The sequence below is a fragment of the Eleutherodactylus coqui genome, chromosome 8 (genome assembly GCF_035609145.1).
Source record: "Eleutherodactylus coqui strain aEleCoq1 chromosome 8, aEleCoq1.hap1, whole genome shotgun sequence".
Lineage (NCBI taxonomy): Eukaryota > Metazoa > Chordata > Amphibia > Anura > Eleutherodactylidae > Eleutherodactylus > Eleutherodactylus coqui.
The window spans coordinates 79,763,981-79,785,641 of NC_089844.1; the positions used below are offsets into that span (position 1 = coordinate 79,763,981).

A 21,661-nucleotide genomic window follows, 5' to 3' on the forward strand; every position below is an offset into this window, starting at 1 on the left:
AGGGGTGTGTGCCTCTTAATACATTTTGTAGCATCTTGCTAAAGACAGAAATAAGATCTCCAATCTTTAGTGAACTCCCCCAATGTGTTTTAATTGCTCGCCATCTTCAAGATCTCTGGTAGGCTAAAAACTAGTAACAAACTAGTCCTGCTCAGGACTAAGAGTTTGATACAATATTTCCAGTCTACACAATCATCTATGGCATAAACACTTTAGGTTCTGTTTACCCCTCCATCCGGAGGCCCTGTCCAGATTTTCCATCATGAATGCCAGAAACAATCTTCCAGCATACAGTGTTAGTTCTTCTAGGTAAATGACAAACACCATGATGGAAACCCAACAGAACCTATTATAGGCAATGGGTTCCATTGGCATGTTTGGTGCCCATGATGTGATAATCCAGCTTGCCGTTAATATTGTTTTTTTTATTCCTATGATGGAACCAAAAAATTGAAATTTGGAAACAAAGTCTTAGCAGCACAGACCTTACTCTTGTAAAGATAGTTTGCTACAATGTATCAATGATGATAGTTTGCAATCAGTGCTGGCAAAATGTACCACACTTGAGTCTTAAAGGGGCTTTAATTGTAGCTAAACAGGTCCCCCATGGATCTGGATGAATTCCAGGGCGGTGTCATTGACTGCTGCAGCCTATAAGCATTACATCAGAGAGCAGCAAGTCTCAGAAAAGTCATGCAATGAACAAATTTGTGTCCCTTATTTGTAACTTGCTGTTGCACAACTGTTTTGCCGCTGCAATTTGGCTGTCAGGCTAAGGCTACACATCGGCTTTGGTTGTGACAGGGGTCACATGACTGAAGACTGCAGTGTAGCACTGCGATCTCATGCCATTGAACTTAATGGAGTCACAGTGCGGCTTGCAAGTTGTCGCAACCATAACGTTGCAACCATAAAAAATGCAACCTGGTTGGATTTTTAGCATATTCAAAGTTCTGATTGTAGCAACCTGTGACTCAAACTGCAACTCCATTGTGTTCAATGGCAGTGTGAGGTCACAGTACTACACAGCGATCTTTGGCCCCGTGACCCCCTCTATGGTTAAATTGATTGGAGTCAGCTCACTGGCAAGTAACAGGCACATGCAACTCACATTGATATCTGTGGTGGAAAAGTGGCTTGTGACCAAAATCCAACAGAGTTGGGTTGTCTGTAACTATCATCTCTCCGTCTTGTTAGGTCACAACACAATATCATTGATATGATTAGATGCAACGTTTCAGTGTGACACTGCAAACTTCATGTTATGCGACACGTGTAGCCCTAGCTTTACTCCCCATTCCCCCATAGGAACATCAACTGTATTGTTTATTTTACAATTCACTAATTCAATATGCCCCTGTTCTTAAAAAGGACTTCATCATGTTGTACTTTGCCTGGGAACAGAAGAACTGTGATTATGTCACAGGCGCTCCCATCAATCACAATGTGAATTTACTGTGACCTTTAGAAAGCAGCACAGAAAACCAACTGTTAGAAGTCAGAGAGGCACTCAGAAACTCAAAGAGCAGGAAAACTTTACTGCACCACTGAGGTTTTATCTTGCAAAATGTTATCATTGGAGAGCATGAAGTAAATGCAAATATTTGAGCCATCATAAATGAAGAGATAGATGTGAGACAGATAGGTAGATATGATGTACATATTAGATAGATAGATAGATAGATAGATAGATAGATAGATAGATAGATAGATAGATAGATAGATATGAGATAGATAGATATGAGATAGATAGATAGATAGATAGATATGAGATAGATAGATAGATATGGGATAGATAGATAGATAGATAGATAGATAGATAGATAGATAGATAGATAGATAGATAGATATGAGATAGATAGATAGATATGAGATAGATAGATAGATAGATAGATAGATAGATATGAGATAGATAGATAGAGAGATAGATATGAGATAGATAGATAGATAGATAGATAGATAGGAGATAGATAGATAGATAGATAGATAGATAGATAGATAGATAGATAGATAGATATGGGATAGATAGATAGATATGAGATAGATAAATAGATAGGAGATAGATAGATATGAGATAGATAGATATGAGATAGATAGATAGATATGAGATAGATAAATAGATAGATAAATAGATAGATAGGAGATAGATAGATAGATATGAGATAGATAGATAGATAGATAGATATGAGATAGATAGGTAGATATGATGTACATATGATATACATAGATAGATAGATAGATATAGATAGATGGATGATATATAGATAGATTTGAGATAGCTATAAGATAGATTTGAGATAGATATAAGATAGATAGATATGAGATAGATAGATAGATAGATAGATAGATAGATAGATAGATAGATAGATAGATTGATAGATAGATAGGAGGTTCATATGATATAGATAGATGGATGATAGATATAGATAGATAGATATGAGGTGTCAGGGCGTGCTGCTGGGATCTGTTGTACTACAGGGTTCCAGAAGCACACCTTCACAGGTTGAGGTTAATTGAGCTGGCTGGGTGTGGTATTCTCCAGCAGCCAATCTCCTTTATTCTGCAGCACATAAGAACCAGTATCTCTTAATAGTTGATGCTGGTCTTTGTACTGTTTGGATATATCTGTTTTGTGCCCACTCAGAGCTGTGTTTGCATGAAGGTCTGTTGTGTCTTTCTGCTTCCCAAAGACGGTTTGGACACCTTTCTTTCCTTTGGCAGGTGTGGCCTCCAAAGTCTCATGTCTCATCTGCGTGTCAGATGGTGGATCCCTGATTCAGTTCCCTATGTCAGCACAGTGGCTGACTGTCTATCCCCCTTGTATGAGGACACTTAGACTTGCTGGGGAGTTTCAACTGTGTGCATGTGAGCTCTCGGTGGAGTCCATGTTGTATGCACTACCTTTTGTAGTCTAGTGTGAGCAGTCCTGTTCTATGTTCAGTGCTCATTCTGTCTCTGCTTGTGGTGTGCTTGACAAAGACCCGTGTTTGTATTGGGGTCGAAATGTCGCTATTCTTATGATCATGAGGTACTGATTTAGCATTCCAATGGATGCATAAAAATCTTTTTTGCACCTGAAAACCTGCTGCCTAAAACTCCTTTGCTATTTGGACTCTGTTTGTGGTGTGCACAGGTTCTATGTGTTGCAGCTTGCTGTGTGACTTGTGCCCTGTTGTTTGTCCTGCACAGTTTGCAGTGTGTCTTGTGTCCTGTTGTCTGTGCTGTTGCGGTGTGAACTGTGTCCGATGCCGCTGGACTCCTGGTTAGTGTAGGGATAAGGTATAAATGACAGTTATTAGTTGACATTTTGATCAAAATATAGAAACTAGCAGGCCATGTCATGCCTCCTGGTTATACCGCTAGTTCCTACACTAACCAGGAGTCCAGCGGCACCAGACAAAGTTCACACCGCAAGCTGCAACAGCACAGACAGCAAGACACACTGTAAACTGTACAGGACAAACAACAGGACACAAGTCACACAGCAAGCTGCAACACATAGAACCTGTTCCCACCACAAACTGAGACAGAATGAGCACAGAACAGGACTGCTCACACCTGACTACAACAGTTAGTGCATACAACATGGACTCCACCCAGAGCTCACATGCACACAGAGGAAACTCCACAGTAAGTCTAAGTGTCTTCATACGAGGGGGATAGACAGTCAGCCACCATGCTGACATAGGGAACTCTGTCAGGCATTATCCATCTGACACACAAATGAGACATAAGACGTTTGGAGGCCACACCTGCCAGGGGAAGGAAAGAGGGGGTCTGCATATGCTACAGACTAGCATAAGGACTACAGGTGTCCAAACCATCTTTGGGAAGCAAAGAGACCTACATGCAAACACAGCTCTGAGTGGGAACAAAACAGATATACCCAAACAGTACAAAGACCAGTATCAACTACTGAGAGTTCTTATGTGCTGCAGACTAAAGGGGATAGGCTGCTGGAGAATACTACACCCAGCCAGCACAATTAACCCCAACCTGTGAAGGTGTGCTCCTAGAACCCTGTAGTACAACAGATCCCAGCAGCACACCCTGCATGAGGTATATATGAGATAGATACATAGATATGAGATAGATAGATAGATAGATAGATAGATAGATAGATAAATAGATAGATAGGAGATAGATAGATAAATAGATAGCTAGGAGATAGATAGATAGATAGATAGATAGATAGATAGATAGATAGATAGATATGAAGTACACATGATATAGATAGATGGATGATAGATATGATAAGTGTATATTACATATTAAGGGGATTACCTGAGATGCTTGAATCATTATGTGTCCTTTTCATCTGTCATCTTCAATCCAACAGATAGACTGCAAGTAAGAAAAGAAACAATTATTATTACACAAAATATCATTTGAAACTGAAAATATAAAGCGAATCTGCCAGTAGATTCATGTTGCCTCCCCCAAGGGCAGCAAGAAAACATGACAGTCTTCCACATTAACACATATATAGTATTTATTTTTAATGTTGTGGATGAGGGTATGCGACACAGGTTACAGAATACGATGCAGATGACGGAGTTACAAAAATTTGAAACTTTTATTGTAAACAAGTAACTGTAGAAGAACAGTTTAGAAACCAAGCAGTTTAGATAACAGTTTAGAAACCAAGTAATTGTCACAGTACCATAACTCGCTCATGCATAAGACTAACTGCATTGTAATATTATTACCTTATGTGTGAACAGTAATTATAACATTTCACACTTTGCCTAAAGTAGTTATAATCACAGCAACACACAATCTTACTAAGGCAACTTGAACTATCACAGACTAGTGGAAGAGGAAATCACAACTTAATGCACACAGTTCATGAATAATTAGAATACTTTCTGTGCCCTGCAGAACACTTAAACAGTTTGCAAAAACTCCAGTATTAACACCAATAGGTTTCTAGGCTCAAAACCACTAAGCGTCTCAGTTATAGTTCTCTGCTACGTATTCAAGCCTTCTTACAAGTACAAGTGCTCCCCAAGGAAAGTGTTCATCTTGCTTCAATAACAGAAGGCCTGCTCAACTCCTTAAAAGTCACTTTTAGTATCCACACTGTTCAGCTTTGAATGAGGACGGCCTCACTTACGTAATGTTCCACAATCAAGAAACCTAGAAGTCCAGATGGTGGACTTGATGTCCTCTGGCAGCTGACTACTCCTTGTGGATACTCTCTCACTGTCTACACTTTCTGTAGACTATCACACTCGGCTTCCTTCTGAGCCACACAGCACCTTAACACACACTCCTATTCCCTGCATCTCGAACTGTTTTTTATATATTGCTAGTAGCACTAAGAACCATCTTAAACATGCATGGGCAGGACTTCACCTTCGTGCTTAGTGCGTCAGAATATTTGCATGGGAGCACAAAGCTTCTTTTGCACCTAAGTATTCGCCTGTGTGATTGCACAGGTACCCTCTTACATTAAAAAGCGGTGGGCATGGGCAGAATTAGTTTTTTATTTGCCTAGAGAGAGAAACCTGTCAATCAAGCCAAGCTGGGCTGGGACAAGCCAAGGGGAAGACTCCCAGCAGACTTTTCTCCCTGTACCCTTCTTGTAAACTATGCTGTACTCACCGGTTAATGTACCAGTAGCTCCTGAAGTCTCCACATGCCATTCATTATTAGCCATGACCACTGCAGCTAGTCACTGGGGTCACGTGCCATACCGGAGAACATCATGGGAGACTGACTGCAACAGTCATATGAATGATGGAAGGCACACGACTGCTACTGTAGCATCTGGGACCGGAGGAGCGGGGTTTGCTGGGCGTCTGCGCTGGAGCAGTGAGACATTTAATGGATTAGTACTGCATAGTTTATTATTTTATTACATTCCCTGCTCTTGGCCATTTTTTGAAAAGTTCAGAAATCCTCTTTAAAAGAACACTTGAAACAAAATTGATTCACTGTGCTGTATCTATGCTTGGCCTAAGGAGGCACAGTATGACAGGGCAATTCTTTATTTAGTATTCGTTAGTGTCATGCACCACTCACTGACTCCACACTAGACATAATACATTGTATTAAGGTTTTCCAGGGGTTTTCCTTTAAATAAACTGAAATCTGCAACATTATCTTCACTTGTATCCTAAATGATTCATAATTCTTCGTCAACTGATGACACAATACTCAGGCGTTTCTGCATCGCAGAAGTCAGTCACCCATGAAGACTGTGGATTTGCCACTATATGTGAGTAGCTTTATATAACATTGCACAGCAAACAACTGATATCCTTCACGGAAGTATTATAGAAATATTACATAATGGTCATTCAAATAAATGGACAAGCATTCATTTAACTCTTGACGTCCTGTGTGTGACAGTGCAAAAGTTAAGGTCCTTGCTGGTGGATCTCTGCTTGTGCTAATAGAGAGTGGTTCTGGCCTGAGGACTTGGCGGGTATATGGAAAGTTGCTGCCATTGCAGATGCTCCTTCTAAGAACAATAGCAATATGATTCTAAGTGTAATTGTGTATGTTAACAGTCATCCCAATACCATAGCAATTCTTTCAATGGACTTGATAGACAGGTCCAGCCTACGCAGCAACATACGGAGGTGTCCAACCTTAAAGGGGTTTTCAAGTTAAATACTATAAATGAGCTATCATCAGGATAGGTCTTCAATGGTTGATCGGCCGGGGTGTGTAGTGGCCGCTTGTCACTGCAGGCACAGCTTTCATTGAAATAAATGGGAGCCGTGCCTGCAGTTACAAGCAGTGACCACTACAGGGGAGGTCGGCTCAGAGGTTTCTGCTCTAACCTCTGTGTATTTAAAGCGGAAGTCTCTGTGCCGAACTCCCATATAATGGCCAGCGCTTGTAGAGATAGGGAAGGACACATCTGTGTTTAAGAGAACCCTTGAAGCGTTATAACCTAAGATCACCCACTAGACAGGGAGCAAGTGGTAGACTGCTGGCAGCTTCAGTCATGGTGCCAGCAGCACTGTGACTTCTTGGTTGCATGCATTTGTGTTTGTGTGTGTGTGCTTGTTGTGCTCCACCCCTGGTGACATCATCACTCTGCCCCTGGTAATGTCATTGCAGGTCCTACAGGATATATAAAACACAGAGCCTGACCAACAGAAGAAAGAACAAAGTTAGGGCACATGGAAGCGGAGGACAAAAATAACACAATGAGAATGCAACTAAGCCGTTATTATCTCAGACACAACTCAGCGGTCCTGACAAGAGACACCGACCTACCATCACCACAGAGAGCCAGCGGGCTGAAGGACCTGCAGTGACATCACTGCTGTGGGCTGAGCCATTCCACAGTTTGGTAGAAAGTACTGTATACTGGATAAGCCGACAGAAACTACCAGGACCTGTGATGATGTCACTGTCATGTAATCACCTGTGTGGGTGGAGTCAGGGATCACATAACCTTGGGCTGATCACTCTATCCAGGAGCTGTGTGTGTCATGTGAGGGAATCAGGATGGATGTAGTGTGTGTGTGCAATGTGTATAGTGTGCAGGATGTATATAATGTAGCAGAGCTGTGTCTGTGCCGCGCATGTCATGTAGAAGAGCTGTGCCTTTGCCTTTCATGTCATGTAGCAGAGCTGTGTCTGAGACACACATGTCATGCAGCAGAGCTGTGTCTGTGCTGCACATGTCATGTAGCAGAACTGTGCCTGTGCCATGCATGTCATGTAGCACAGCTGTATCTGTTAGGCGCATGTCATATAGCAGAGCTGTGTCTGTGACATACATGTCCTGTAGCAGAGCTGTGTCTGTGCCGCGCATGTAATGTAGCAGAGCTGTGTCTGTAATACGCATGTCACGTAGCAGAGCTGTGTCGGTGTCGTGCATGTCATGTAGCAGAGCTGTGTGTGTGACATGCATGTAGCAAATCTGTGTATATGTGACTTGTATGTAGCAAAGCTGTGTATGTGTGACTGGCATGTAGCAGAGCTATGTGGCGCATTGCACCACCACAAACACTGGTACTATAATTTCCTAATAATTACTAGTACTCTAACATGCATCACAGAATATGTCCTTGAAAGTTAAAACTGAATGCATTATCGCACTTACAGCTGTTATTGCATCTACTATCCATCATCGTCACAGCAAATGACAAGATTGACTCATTGAATGTGATCACTCATGAGTTAACAGATAAGAGGCAGAAGCAACTCCCTCCAGCAGAACTGTGACTATGTATACTTACTGTCACGTAATATTAATAGCAATAGCGTAATGCTATAATTACAGTATGCTATTATTATCCAGTTTATCTGTATACAGTTTATGGAATTCAGCTGGAAGGATGTTCTTAATGTCCTTTTGGGAAGTTTTTGGATTGAAGGATATACATTTTTGGAATAAATTAAATCCTTTATATTGTTTGAATACAACCAGACTTATTCGATTTATGAGTAACTATGATAAAACTTGGTTGCCGTTTTTTATGTAAGTTTAGGCAAACAACATAGCATTCAATTAGATTACCCAGCTTAGGTTTCGTTTCTCACTCTCTAGTAGCCTACTTACCTGTTTGTCGTTATAGGCTAACAATATACTGTCCATTTTTTATGTTCGTCATAGAGAACCCATGTAAATACGATAAGATGTACTACCGACAATGCCGTTTTTTTTTTTTTTAATGCTCTATCAAGGATGTGATCACCCGATGAACAAGTATTTGAACAAATGTTCACCTTCACATGGCCTGATGATCAATCGAATGAACATTCAAAGGAACGTCCTTGCCCAATCATCGTGCTGAGTAAGAGACCCTTTAGGCACCCTACTCTTAGTCCAATCTGGAAAGTAATTTAAAATGATGAATTACATTGTATTAATCAGTTCAATCAAAAATATTTTCTTCGTGAGCTTCATTTGTTTATATTGGTCTACACCCCATTATTGAGAGCAGACATGTGAGTAGAGGGATAGACAGAGGTGTAACTTGAAGCTCTTGGGCCCCGATGCAAAATCTGTAACAGGTCCCTTTGCCTACCATGTGCTTTTTATAATACTGGTGTCTACTTATGTGATGTAGGGGTCTTTGGGCCCCCTGAGGCTCCAGGGCCAGTAACTGCTACCCCTGAACCTCCTATAGCTATGCCCCTAGTGATAGATTCTTAGGCCTCAGTCACACGGGCGCATCGGCACCCGTACACCGGCGCTGATGCGCCCGTGTGACTGCAGGAAGGAGACGGACGTACCTGCAGACGGCCGTCTCTCTGCAGCGCCGGAGGAAAGAACACATGACCGGCAATGAAGCCGGTCACATGTTCTTTCCTCCGGAGATGCAGAGAGACGGCCGTCTTTAGGTACGGCCGTCTGCTTGTGTCAGTCACAGGGGCGCATCAGCGCCGGTGTACGGGTGCCGATGCGCCCGTGTGACTGAGGCTTTAAAGTTAATTCCCAACTTTTAATACTTTGTTGTTCTTAGACTCTACGTTCAGTGTTAATAAAAGGGATTGATCCATGAAAAGAATGTATCCACTATCCACCAGATCTGAAATAATTATCTGATTGTTGGCGTCCAAGTGCTTCAATCCTCACAGATCATAAGAGCAGGGGCCCCAAGTGTCCTTGAGTGAATAGAGTTTTAGTCACATGTGCCTACTACTGCTCCATTAATTTAAATGAGGTGCTAGAGATAGCTGAGTACAAGTCCTCTACAATCTCTGGCAGTCCCACTGAAATTTATGGGGCGGTAGTGCTCATGCATCACCACGGTTCTATTCAATTGGGGACTCTCAGACTCCTGTATTCATGATCACTTGGGGTCCCAGTAGTCATACCCACGCCAATCAGATAGGATAGGAGATAAGTTTCTATTTTTTTTATGGGTCACAGCGTTCTATATCCCTTCTTCACCAAGAGCTAAAGTGCAATAATATATTTCTGATTGCTTGCAGCCACCACTTGGGGAAGTGTAGGAGCCTACTCCATACAATTTTAAGGGGTATTCCAGGCTTTAACTATAGATGACCTATCCTCAGGATAGATCGTTATTAGTTGATCGACAGGGGTCCACCGCACTAGATTCCTGCTGATCAGCTAAACATCTGGCCTGGTTGAACATCATCATTGGTGGCCATGGCCAGAAGTGTAATAGATGGTTTCACTCCCACTGAAATTAAAGGAAGCAGTGCCTCCTATTACACATTTGGCCCCTCATTACAATTACATCTGGAAGTGTAATACGAGGCATTACTCCCATTAATTTCAATGGGAGTGAAGTTACACTTTCGGCCCTTACTACTGTTGACGATATCCTGCCCGCTGTCAGTGTAGGACAATCAGCTCATCAACAGGGATCAAAAGTGGTGCAACCCCATGACCAACTATTAAAGGGCAAAATTACCCCTTTAAGGTAAGCAGCGAGAAACATTAAAAAAATTGTGTAAAGATTCATTCATAGTATTAAATGGATGTTATCGGTCTGAATTATAATAAATGTCAAAACAATTCTATAATGCTACAAGCTCGTGTCAGCATAAAAGTTATTATTACAAAAAGTCTGCTCATTCTTTTCCACCATCCAAATCTGAATCCGCAATTCACAGTCATAATAGAAAAGGGACATTTGCTCTAAGCTCATCACTACAGGGGACTGCCCGCTAGACAAGCGATTGGATAGATGATCCATGAAATAGCCATCCTGTGTTCTACACTCTAGTATAATGCAAGGCTTATTTCATGGCCAAATTTAGAAAAGGGGCATTTGGCTTGGGACCATCAGTCCACTGAACCCACCACTAGCTATGGCATTGGCTACATGATGCATGAAATAGCTTTTGCTCTATCTCAACCCCTGGTGTTCTGCTTAAAATGTTTACTTCAACTTAGTTGCTGTGCCAAGGTTATTTTAAAATCTTCTTGATGGGCTCTAAATTTTATGTCTAGCTTTGGGTTCCTCAAAGTCAGAAACCTAAGCCTTCTACACCTTGCACCAAAACCTTTAAATGTAGGTTTACATTTTACATAGCATTAGTTCTATATACAAAGCAATGAAAAAGACAGTTTTTTACTATATTTTAGATATCCACTTACTGTTATCGTTTCATTTTGTACTTCACACCAGAAGTAGGGAAGAATTCCTGAACATTTCTAACTAGTCATGTAGGTAGACTTTGTGGGGCTCTGTTGCAAAACTCAAAATTGGTCCCCCCCCCCCAAAAAAAAAAAAAAAAAAAAATATATATATATATATATATATATATAAATACGAGACAACCTACCTAAAAAACAACTATTCTACCATGGTTGGCTCAGATATAGCAACTTGGCTCTAGTATAGCTTTAAATTATGCCGTCACTGAATAATAGTCAGATGCAAGTTCTACAAAGTGACAGTGTATCAAGTGTCGTTACCTCCAGCAATCACAGGTGGCGTCTCCTCTGATTGAAGTTGTCCATTTTTGTCTCTCTCTATCTGGGTAAGACCACCTTAAAGACTTTTTCTAGCCACAACTTGTCTCTGCACATTCTCCCTGTCTTACTGCTACACCCAATGAACCTTTTACTACCATCAACCATAATACTAGTGTCCCCTCTTTGGTCCCATAGATTAATAGTGCACCATGTTTCCTTCAAAGTTACAGAACCCCTTCTGTGACCCCAAAAAATTAAAATTGTCCCAGATGGGCCCCTCAAAATTATAATGCCCTCTATGTGTGCAGAAAAACTCTGTCACAGCTCATAGTACTGCCTGTCTCGTAGTATTGCTTTGGAGTTTTGCAGTACATAGTCCTACTCTTTCCCCTGTATCCTGCTCACATTGCTGATAGCAGGAGACAGGGGGAAAAGTCAGGTTATGTACTGTATGGAGCTGTACAGCTTCCAGATCAGCAATAGTGCGACTGGTGGGCCTGCCAAGTCATTAGGTGAGGCAAGGGGCACAGCCATTTAGCTTCCGTACCTCACAGACCCCATAGAAGCTGCATGGTCAGCCATCATTGGTGGCACACTATTTTGTTAACTTAATCAAAGAGGTTATCCAAGCTGATTACAGGATGTCCTTCAACCAGAACCCCCACTAAATAGCTATAATCTGTGGAGCAAAATGGTAGCAAACTGGATCCATAATATGCCTGCACCCAACTAGTATTCTAGGGGAATTTAATGTACCTACCATTGCTTCAAATTAGATGGAATGTTTATCACATTTGACCACCTACTGTACACTGAGTGTGGTCAAAGAGAACAAAAAGAGGCTCTCCCAAATCACACATCTGCAGAATACATCATAAATGTTAAGTAAGAAACCAATTTAATCCCAGTAGTTAAATCAACACTGGTATATTTGTAGCCAACAGCACAGAACTAGCTATGCAATGGGAATCCCATAACTTTTGCAACCAAGACTGCTGATAAACCAGAATATACGGTGTAAAATGACAATAAAAAAATAAAAGGACATTCACACAATAATTACCATCCAGTGTAGATTACTATAGTGTACCTACAGATATTAGGCACCCCAATTTAAAAAAGACATCGACAAAATGGAGCAAGTTCAGAGAAGAGTTACCAAGATGATGAGTGATCTGCAAATCATGTCCTATGAAAAACGGTTAAAGGATCTGGGAATGTTTAGCTTGCAAAAAAAGAAGGCCGAGAGGAGACTTAATGGCTGTCTACAAATATCTGAAGGGCTGTCACAGTGCAGAGGGATCAGCCCTATTCTCATTTGTTCAAGGAAAGACTAGAAGCAATGGGATGAAACTGAAAGGGAGGAGACACATTAGATATTAGAAAAAACTTTCTGACAGTGAGGGCGATCAATGAGTGGAACAGGTTACCACAGGAGGTGGTGAGTTCTCCTTCAATGGAAGTCTTCAAACAGAGGCTGGACAGACATCTGTCTGGGATGATTTAGTGATTCTGCATTGAGCAGGGGTTTGGACCTTGAAGACCTCAGAAGTAACTTCCAACTCTACCATTCTATGATATGGAAGTAATAACACAAGTAGGAAACACGAAGAGTTAGCCTGCTCCACGGAACCAGTTTGTCTGTTTAACATGCCAGGACAAAAGATAGCACATCCAAAACACATTATTGGTCACTGATATGGACTATGAGTTGGCTTGCCTTTGAATACTTAAATAAAGCTTGAAGTTTTATGTTCCTCATCCACAGTGGACATTTTTCATTGGGTGTAAGTGATAACACAGACTAAAAAGATTGTCCGGAATTAGAAAACTGATTACTTTTTCCGAGAAACAGTGCTACACCTATTCATGGGTTGTGTTTGGTATTGCGGCTCAGCTCCATAAAGGTGAACGGAGATGAGGTGCAATACCAGACATAACCCATAGACAGGTGTGACACTGTTTCTGGAAAAAAAAAACAATCATGTCTACACTTTATCTATTGCACTGAAATGAGCACAAGTCATAACAAGAATTGTGGCATGCCCCATCACATGCCATATTATGGAGGCAGTCTGCCCAATATTGCTTATAAGGCAGAATACAATGCTTTACAGAGGCAGGATACAACCACCTAGGTCAATAGTTCAGACCCAGTGAGGCTTTACCTGCCAGGTTGATATACATGATGTGGCCTAGTGTATGGGCTCTTAGGTTGTTCATAAGTGGCTTGATATCTTTACAGCTGGCTCCTCACTTATTTTAGCACGACCTGCATCTTTATACTTTTATTTTCGCCTAGCGCTGCCCTCTATTCACCTGCAGTCACTCCCATTAGTTTTGGAGCCTGATACTAGTCAATTGTCATGCGGATGGTGTCTACCACTCAGTGTCAATGACTGAGATAATGCTTGACTGACACTAGATGGTGGGGACTACTCGTATGATCACTCACTAATATTGGGCTCTGAAGCAAGTAGTATAGCTCACCGCAGCCCTCGGTCACTGCTCCAGGCTCTTGGCTACCTGTAGTAGCCAGGAGCAAGGAGATTTTAAATTTCCAGGGCCCTCCTCAGCTTCTGTGTTTACGTCCCCCACTTTGTTGACAGGCACATGCGCCAAAGTTGGGGAAAGGTCTGTGGATAAAAATTCCATCAGGGGACATCGCCTGAGGTCTTAGGTAAGTAATCTCCCCCCTCCCCTTAATTTTTACTTACTTTCATGCGATCAGCGCTTTCCCGATTGCATGATTGGCAGTTGGATATCCAGGCCCCACATGACAGCTCTAGGTTGTCGGCTACCTCCAGCAACCATCAGCATGGAGCTGTCATGTCCACAGCCCACATAGCTTTAATCCTCAGAGGAAGCATGTTTTTACATGCTTGAAGATTAAAGCCCACTTAGCTAGGATGTAAAAAGGTAATGGGGCCATCACTAAAGGGATAACACTGTAGGGGGTCGAAAAATGAAAACAGTCCTGATAAAGAGGGAGACTGCTGGAAAGATGTAGAGACAGTTTCACTTGTCATGGGACATGACAGGTTCTATGAGCATACTCAACTGGACTTTATTGCTAGCACATAATTATATATACATACAATGATCTCTTAAATAGGGAAAAATGGCTTCTACCTCATTGTGGTTTTTTGCCTTCCTCTGGCTCAGCATTGGGGAGTAATGGGCTGAACTGGATGGGCAAATGTCTTTTTTGAACCTTACATACTATGGTCCTATATTATCTCTTGAGATACAATGGTCTAAGGATACAATATTTGCATCGTGGAATGGTCTTTCCCTGCCATTATAACATGAAACCAGACTCAACATATGTTACAATTAGAGATGAGCGAACGTACTCGTTTCGAGTACTTACGCGCCCGAGTACCGCCATTTTCGAGTACTTCAGTACTCGGGTGAAAAGATTCGGGGGGCGCCGGGGGGCGGGGAGAGGCGTGGCGGTGCGGGGGGTAGCAGCGGGGAACAGGGGGGAGCCCTCTCTCTCTCCCTCTCCCCCCCACTCCCCACTGCTACCCCCCGTGCCGCCACGGCGCCCCCCGAATTTTTTCGCCCAAGTACGGAAGTACTCGGAAATCGCGGTATTCGGGCGAAAAAGGGGCGTGGCCGAGCACGTTCGCTCATCTCTAGTTACAATGTCATGGACAATTTGGATCTGCGACATTTTATTGAGAAATCCAGCCAACCAGCACAGATATTTCACTGGTAAACGCCTGTATTACTGAAGTATATGCCCTGATTGTCTGTCTAGTGGCACCACTCTACAGTCCAGTACTGTACTACATGTTCTGTACTGTTCTTCACCTTTAACAAGTTGAACTGTTCCTTTAGACACCGGGAGAGGGCGGCTCCATGTCATTTTTCTGGCACACTGTGCATTCTGTACAGGACCCTGAAGAATCTCCAGTCCTCACATGGAAAGTGACTCACAGCTTCCAGCAGCCATTTCTGACTATTATATGTAAAGACTTACCTTAACTGTATTAGTAATCTACTTAATCTACTTTTATCTCCACTTTGTTCTAGTTTTGGGCTTGAAAACCAATTACTAGTTTTTAGTAAAGTTATGGTTTCATCAGAAAATATGTTCAACATACAGTGCTTGTCCCAGAACCAATTAAAGCAGCCCTTTGGTTTTGGGACAAAAGGGGATGGGGGTTATATTACCTCTGCCCCCTCTCCAATCCACTGGTTCCAGGCCCAATTTTTAGCCGTGCATGATAGCTGCAGAAATTTCCATACTATACAAACTGCACACTGTGCACTGCTCTCTAAATAGTCAGCATTGATCACATGAGCAATTCTGGCCAATCAGAGAGCAGGTAGAGTGCATTTAACACTACAAGTGCAATGTGGGGAATTATGAAGTCTGAAGACAGTATCAGTCATTGTAGATGGCCAAGAACGGGACCCAGAAGCAATGGATCGGAGGGACGGCAGAGAACAACTACAGACAATACATCCCCCTCTGATTTCTGAGACACAATTCTGCCCAGGAATTGGAGCTTCGCTTTAATATTTTATATTGGGGGACCACTGTATGACATACAAGAAATACAATGAACTATAAAAATGATTGTATCATGATCATATCCCAGTATGAACTTTTATGTAAAAAGCAATGTAACGCCAATAGCATCCAGATAACAGGTGTGCAGGACTGTATACCGTGACTATTTGTTAGCCCCCCGTACTAGAAATTCTGTATTTTTAGGAAAGACAATACGGTTTTGTGACAAGCTCGGTAAGTGTTACTTACTCCCACGTCTTTTCAAAGAAGGCAATGTCTAGTTTACAAAAGATCTAACCCACTCAGCTTTTTTTTAAGAGAAAGATTAGGAATAAAGGCCACTGCTAAGTTCAATAGAGTAATAACTCCCTAAATAAAATCACAGCGGATGAAGTGTTCTTCAAGCACCTTTTTTCAGAAAAATTAGATGAAAAGGCTATTTCATTGTTTGATGGAAATGTTGGGTACCAGTAAAAGTGATTGGGATTGATTTATACAGAAATTATAGGGAAAGAACACTGCAAGTGCTGTGTGAATATAGAAATGTGTCAAAGAAGCTTTACATCGCCTATAAAGCTAAGTCAAGTCAAGTGTGATAGCCTGTTACACACTCCTACTAAGTCTACTAGTTTGTCACTTTGGGGAGTTGTTTTTTTCATTTTACCAAATGTTTAGATGCAGGTTTTCTGGGAGTTGTGATTACATCCCAACCCTTCCTGCAAAACCATCAAAAGACTAAAAAAACGGAAACGAACAAAACTTAACTAAAGCATGTTTGACTGACAGATACACTATCCTACCAAAGCAGTAATCAAAAGTAGTATTTATTTATATATGTTAATACTTAGTGGGGCTCCTTTGGCCCTGATGACATTGGATATTCTCCAAGGTTTACTTTCTATTATCATTTGATACACTTCTACCATTTTTTCCCTCTATTCATCTTGCAAATGCCTGGTGAGTTCTCTCAAAGAAGATGCATCAGCCTGTCTTCAATAGTGCTAGGAGCGTCATCATTGAACAGTTGAGCAATGGAAGAACATTCTATGGAGTGATGAGTCACACTACTCCACTCCATCTTCAAATCAGATAGACATACCTGGGTGTGGAGGATGCCTGGGGAACACCTAGTGCCTTATTGTGTTGTGCCAACAGGTAGGTACAGTGCAGGTTCCGTAATGGTCTAGGGATGTTTTACGTGGCATCTAGAGATGAGCGAACGTACTCGTCCGAGCTTGATACTCATTCGAGTATTAGCGTGTTCGAGATGCTCGTTACTCGAGACGAGTACCACGCAATGTTCGAGTTACTTTCACTTTCATCTCTGAGATGTTAGCGCACTTTTCTGGCCAATAGAAAGACAGGGAAGGCATTACAACTTCCCCCTGCGACGTTCAAGCCCTATACCACCCCCCTGCAGTGAGTGGCTGGCGAGATCAGGTGTCACCCGAGTATATAAATCGGCCCCGCCCGCGGCTCGCCACAGATGCATTCTGACAGAGATCAGGGACAGTGCTGATGGTGCCGGAGCTGCTATAGGGAGAGCGTTAGGAGTTATTTTAGGCTTCAAGAACCCCAACGGTCCTTCTTAGGGCCACATCTAACCGTGTGCAGTAGTGTGGAGGCTGCTTTTTGCAGTGTTGCACTTTTTTTTTTGCATATCGGCCGTGCAGAGCATTGCGTCCTGCAGTAATTTTACATTGTCCAGGGCCAGTAGTGGTGAGGCAGGGACAGAAGACATATTTAGTGTATATGGGCAGTGGGCCTTTCCAAAAACATTTGGAAAAAAAAAATCTATTTGGGCTGCCTGTGACCGTCCTCAGTGTACTGGGTCTCTGCTGGGGATAGTTGTCCTAATTCATACGCAGCCAGCTAAGTGTTACAGCAGGCTTGCGCAAAATTCTTTCCTGCCTCTGTGTTGCCTCTTACATCACCGCTGTATTCCTGTCCACAAGTGTACTGGGTCTCTGCTGGGGGTAGTTGTTCTAATTCATACTCAGCCAGCTAAGGGTTACAGCAGGCTTGCGCAAAATTCTTTCCTGCCTCTGTGTTGCCTCTTACATCACCGCTGTATTCCTGTCCACAAGTGTACTGGGTCTCTGCTGCTGGTAGTTGTCCTAATTCATACGCAGCCAGCTAAGTGTTACAGCAGGCTTGCGTAAAATTCTTTCCTGCCTCTGTGTTGCCTCTTACATCACCGCTGTATTCCTGTCCACAAGTGTACTGGGTCTCTGCTGGGGGTAGTTGTCCTAATTCATACGCAGCCAGCTAAGTGTTACAGCAGGCTTGCGCAAAATTCTTTCCTGCCTCTGTGTTGCCTCTTACATCACCGCTGTATTCCTGTCCACAAGTGTACTGGGTCTCTGCTGGGGGTAGTTGTCCTAATTCATACGCAGCCAGCTAAGTGTTACAGCAGGCTTGCGCAAAATTCTTTCCTGCCTCTGCTGTGCGTTCCGTAAGCGAAGTCAGCCTCCAACCACAGGCCAATAAGCGGCACATTTAATTACAGCGTTCTGTTTCTGCACTACTGGTAATACACCATGCTGAGGGGTAGTGGTAGGCCTACAGGACGTGGACGCGGCCGAGGACGCGGAGGCCCAAGTCAGGGTGTGGGCACAGGCCGAGCTCCTGATCCAGGTGTATCGCAGCCGATTGCTGCGGGATTAGGAGAGAGGCATGTTTCTGGCGTCCCCACATTTATCTCACAATTAATGGGTCCACGCGGTAGACCTTTATTAGAAAATTAGCAGTGTGAGCAGGTCCTATCGTGGATGGCAGAAAGTGCATCCAGCAATCTATCGACCACCCAGAGTTCTGCGCCGTCCACTGCTGCAACTCTGAATCCTCTGGCTGCTGCTCCTCCTTCCTCCCAGCCTCCTCACTCCATTACAATGACACATTCTGAGGAGCAGGTAGACTCCCAGGAACTGTTCCCGGGCCCCTGCCCAGAATGGCCAGCAATGGTTCCTCTCCCACCGGAGGAGTTTGTCGTGACCGATGCCCAACCTTTGGAAAGTTCCCGGGGTCCGGGGGATGAGGCTGGGGACTTCCGGCAACTGTCTCAAGAGCTTTCAGTGGGTGAGGAGGACGATGACGATGAGACACAGTTGTCTATCACTCAGGTAGTAGTAATTGGAGTAAGTCCGAGGGAGGAGCGCACAGAGGATTCGGAGGAAGAGCAGCAGGACGATGAGGTGACTGATCCCACCTGGTTTGCTATGCCTACTGAGGACAGGTCTTCAGAGGGGGAGGCAAGTGCAGCATCAGGGCACGTTCGAAGAGGCAGTGCGGTGGCCAGGGGTAGAGGCAGGGCCAGACCGAATAATCCACCAACTGTTTCCCAAAGCGCCCCCTCGCGCCATGCCACCCTGCAGAGGCTGAGGTGCTCAAAGGTCTGGCAGTTTTTCACTGAGAGTGCAGACGACCGATGAACAGTGGTGTGCAACCTTTGTCGCGCCAAGATCAGCCGGGAAGCCACCACCACCAGCCTCACCACGACCAGCATGCGCAGACATATGATGGCCAAGCACCCCACAAGGTGGGACGAAGGCCGTTCACCGCCTCCAGTTTGCACCGCTGCCTCTCCCCCTGTGCCCCAACCTGCCACTGAGATCCAACCCCCCTCTCAGGACACAGGCACTACCGTCTCCTGGCCTGCACCCACACCCTCACCTCCGCTGTGCTCGGCGCCATCCACCAATGTCTCTCAGCGCACCGTCCAGCCGTCGCTAGCGCAAGTGTTGGAGCACAAGCGCAAGTACGCCGCCACGCACCCGCATGCTCAAGCGTTAAACGTGCACATAGCCAAATTTATCAGCCTGGAGATGCTGCCGTATAGGCTTGTGGAAACGGAGGCTTTCAAAGGTATGATGTCGGCGGCGGCTCCGCGCTACTCAGTTCCCAGTCGCCACTACTTTTCCCGATGTGCCGTCCCAGCCCTGCACGACCACGTCTCCCGCAACATTGTACGCGCCCTCACCAACGCGGTTACTGCCAAGGTCCACTTAACAACGGACACGTGGACAAGCACAGGCGGGCAGGGCCACTATATCTCCCTGACGGCACATTGGGTGAATTTAGTGGAGGCTGGGACAGAGTCAGAGCCTGGGACCGCTCAAGTCCTACCCACCCCCAGAATTGCGGGCCCCAGCTCGGTGGTGGTATCTGCGGCGGTGTATGCTTCCTCCACTAAACCACCCTCCTCCTCCTCCTACGCAACTTCTGTCTCGCAATCAAGATGTGTCAGCAGCAGCACGTCGCCAGCAGTCGTGTCGCGCAGCGTGGCAGCACAGCGGTGGGCAAGCGTCAGCAGGCCGTGCTGAAACTACTCAGCTTAGGAGAGAAGAGGCACACGGCCCACGAACTGCTGCAGCGTCTGACAGAGCAGACCGACCGCTGGCTTGCGCCGCTGAGCCTCCAACCGGGCATGGTCGTGTGTGACAACGGCCGTAACCTGGTGGCGGCTCTGCAGCTCGGCAGCCTCACGCACGTGCCATGCCTGGCCCACGTCTTTAATTTGGTGGTTCAGCGCTTTCTGAAAAGCTACCCATGCTTGTCAGACCTGCTCGGAAAGGTGCGCCGGGTCAGCGCACATTTCCGCAAGTCCAAGACGGACGCTGCCACCCTGCGCACCCTGCAACATCGGTTTCATCTGCCAGTGCACCGACTGCTGTGCGACGTGCCCACACAGTGGAACTCTACGCTCCACATGTTGGCCAGGCTCTATGCGCAGCGTAGAGCTATAGTGGAATACCAACTCCAACATGGGCGGCGCAGTGGGAGTCAGCCTCCTCAATTTTTTACAGAAGAGTGGGCCTGGTTGGCAGACATCTGCCAGGTCCTTGGAAACTTTGAGGAGTCTACCCAGATGGTGAGCGGCGATGCTGCAATCATTAGCGTCACCATTCCTCTGCTATGCCTCTTGAGAAGTTCCCTGCAAAGCATAAAGGCAGACGCTTTGCGCTCGGAAACAGAGGCGGGGGAAGACAGTATGTGTGGCAGGTGGCACAGGATTGGATTTCTCATTGCTTCTGTACAGCATTGTGGGCTATCGCCCCGCCCCTTTTAAAGAGGGTCGCTGCCTAGCCGTGCCAACCCTCTGCAGTGTGTGCCTGTGGTTCCTCCTCATGGCAGACGCACTTATAAATAGACATGAGGGTGGTGTGGCATTAGGGCAGCTGAAGGCTGCGCAGGGACAGTTTGGTGTGCGCTGTGGACACTGGGTCGTGCGGTGGGGGGGGGGGGATTGGCAGCATGTAACCCAGGAGAAGTGGCAGCGGAGTGTCATGCAGGCAGTGATTGTGCTTTGTTGGAGGTAGTGTGGTGCTTAGCTAAGGTATGCCTTGCTAATGAGGGCTTTTCAGAAGTAAAAGTTGTTGGGAGGGGGGGGGGGCACTCTTGCCGCTATTGTGGCTTAATAGTGGGACCTGGGAACTTGAGATGCAGCCCAACATGTAGCCCCTCGCCTGCCCTATCCGTTGCTGTGTCGTTCCCATCACTTTCTTGAATTGCCCAGATTTTCACAAATGAAAACCTTAGCGAGCATCGGCGATATACAAAAATGCTCGGGTCGCCCATTGACTTCAATGGGGTTCGTTACTCGAAACGAACCCTCGAGCATCGCGATAATTTCGTCCCGAGTAACGAGCACCCGAGCATTTTGGTGCTCGCTCATCTCTAGTGGCATCATCTTGGTCTGTTGGCTGAAGTAGCAAGTACTATGAACATGTTGGTATATCTTGACATTCTAGACAATAATCTTCTGCTGA

General features: G+C 44.5%; 1 protein-coding gene across 1 annotated transcript in view; it reads right to left on the minus strand.

Annotated features, from left to right (window-relative positions):
• The window catches only part of B3GALT1 (beta-1,3-galactosyltransferase 1), a 339,720-nt gene that overhangs the window by 225,284 nt on the left and 92,775 nt on the right, over positions 1–21,661 (minus strand). Inside the window, exon 2 of the mRNA XM_066577413.1 lies at positions 4,285–4,344. The gene's annotated coding sequence lies outside the window, so the exon portion shown is untranslated. The remainder of the gene's footprint in view (positions 1–4,284; positions 4,345–21,661) is intronic.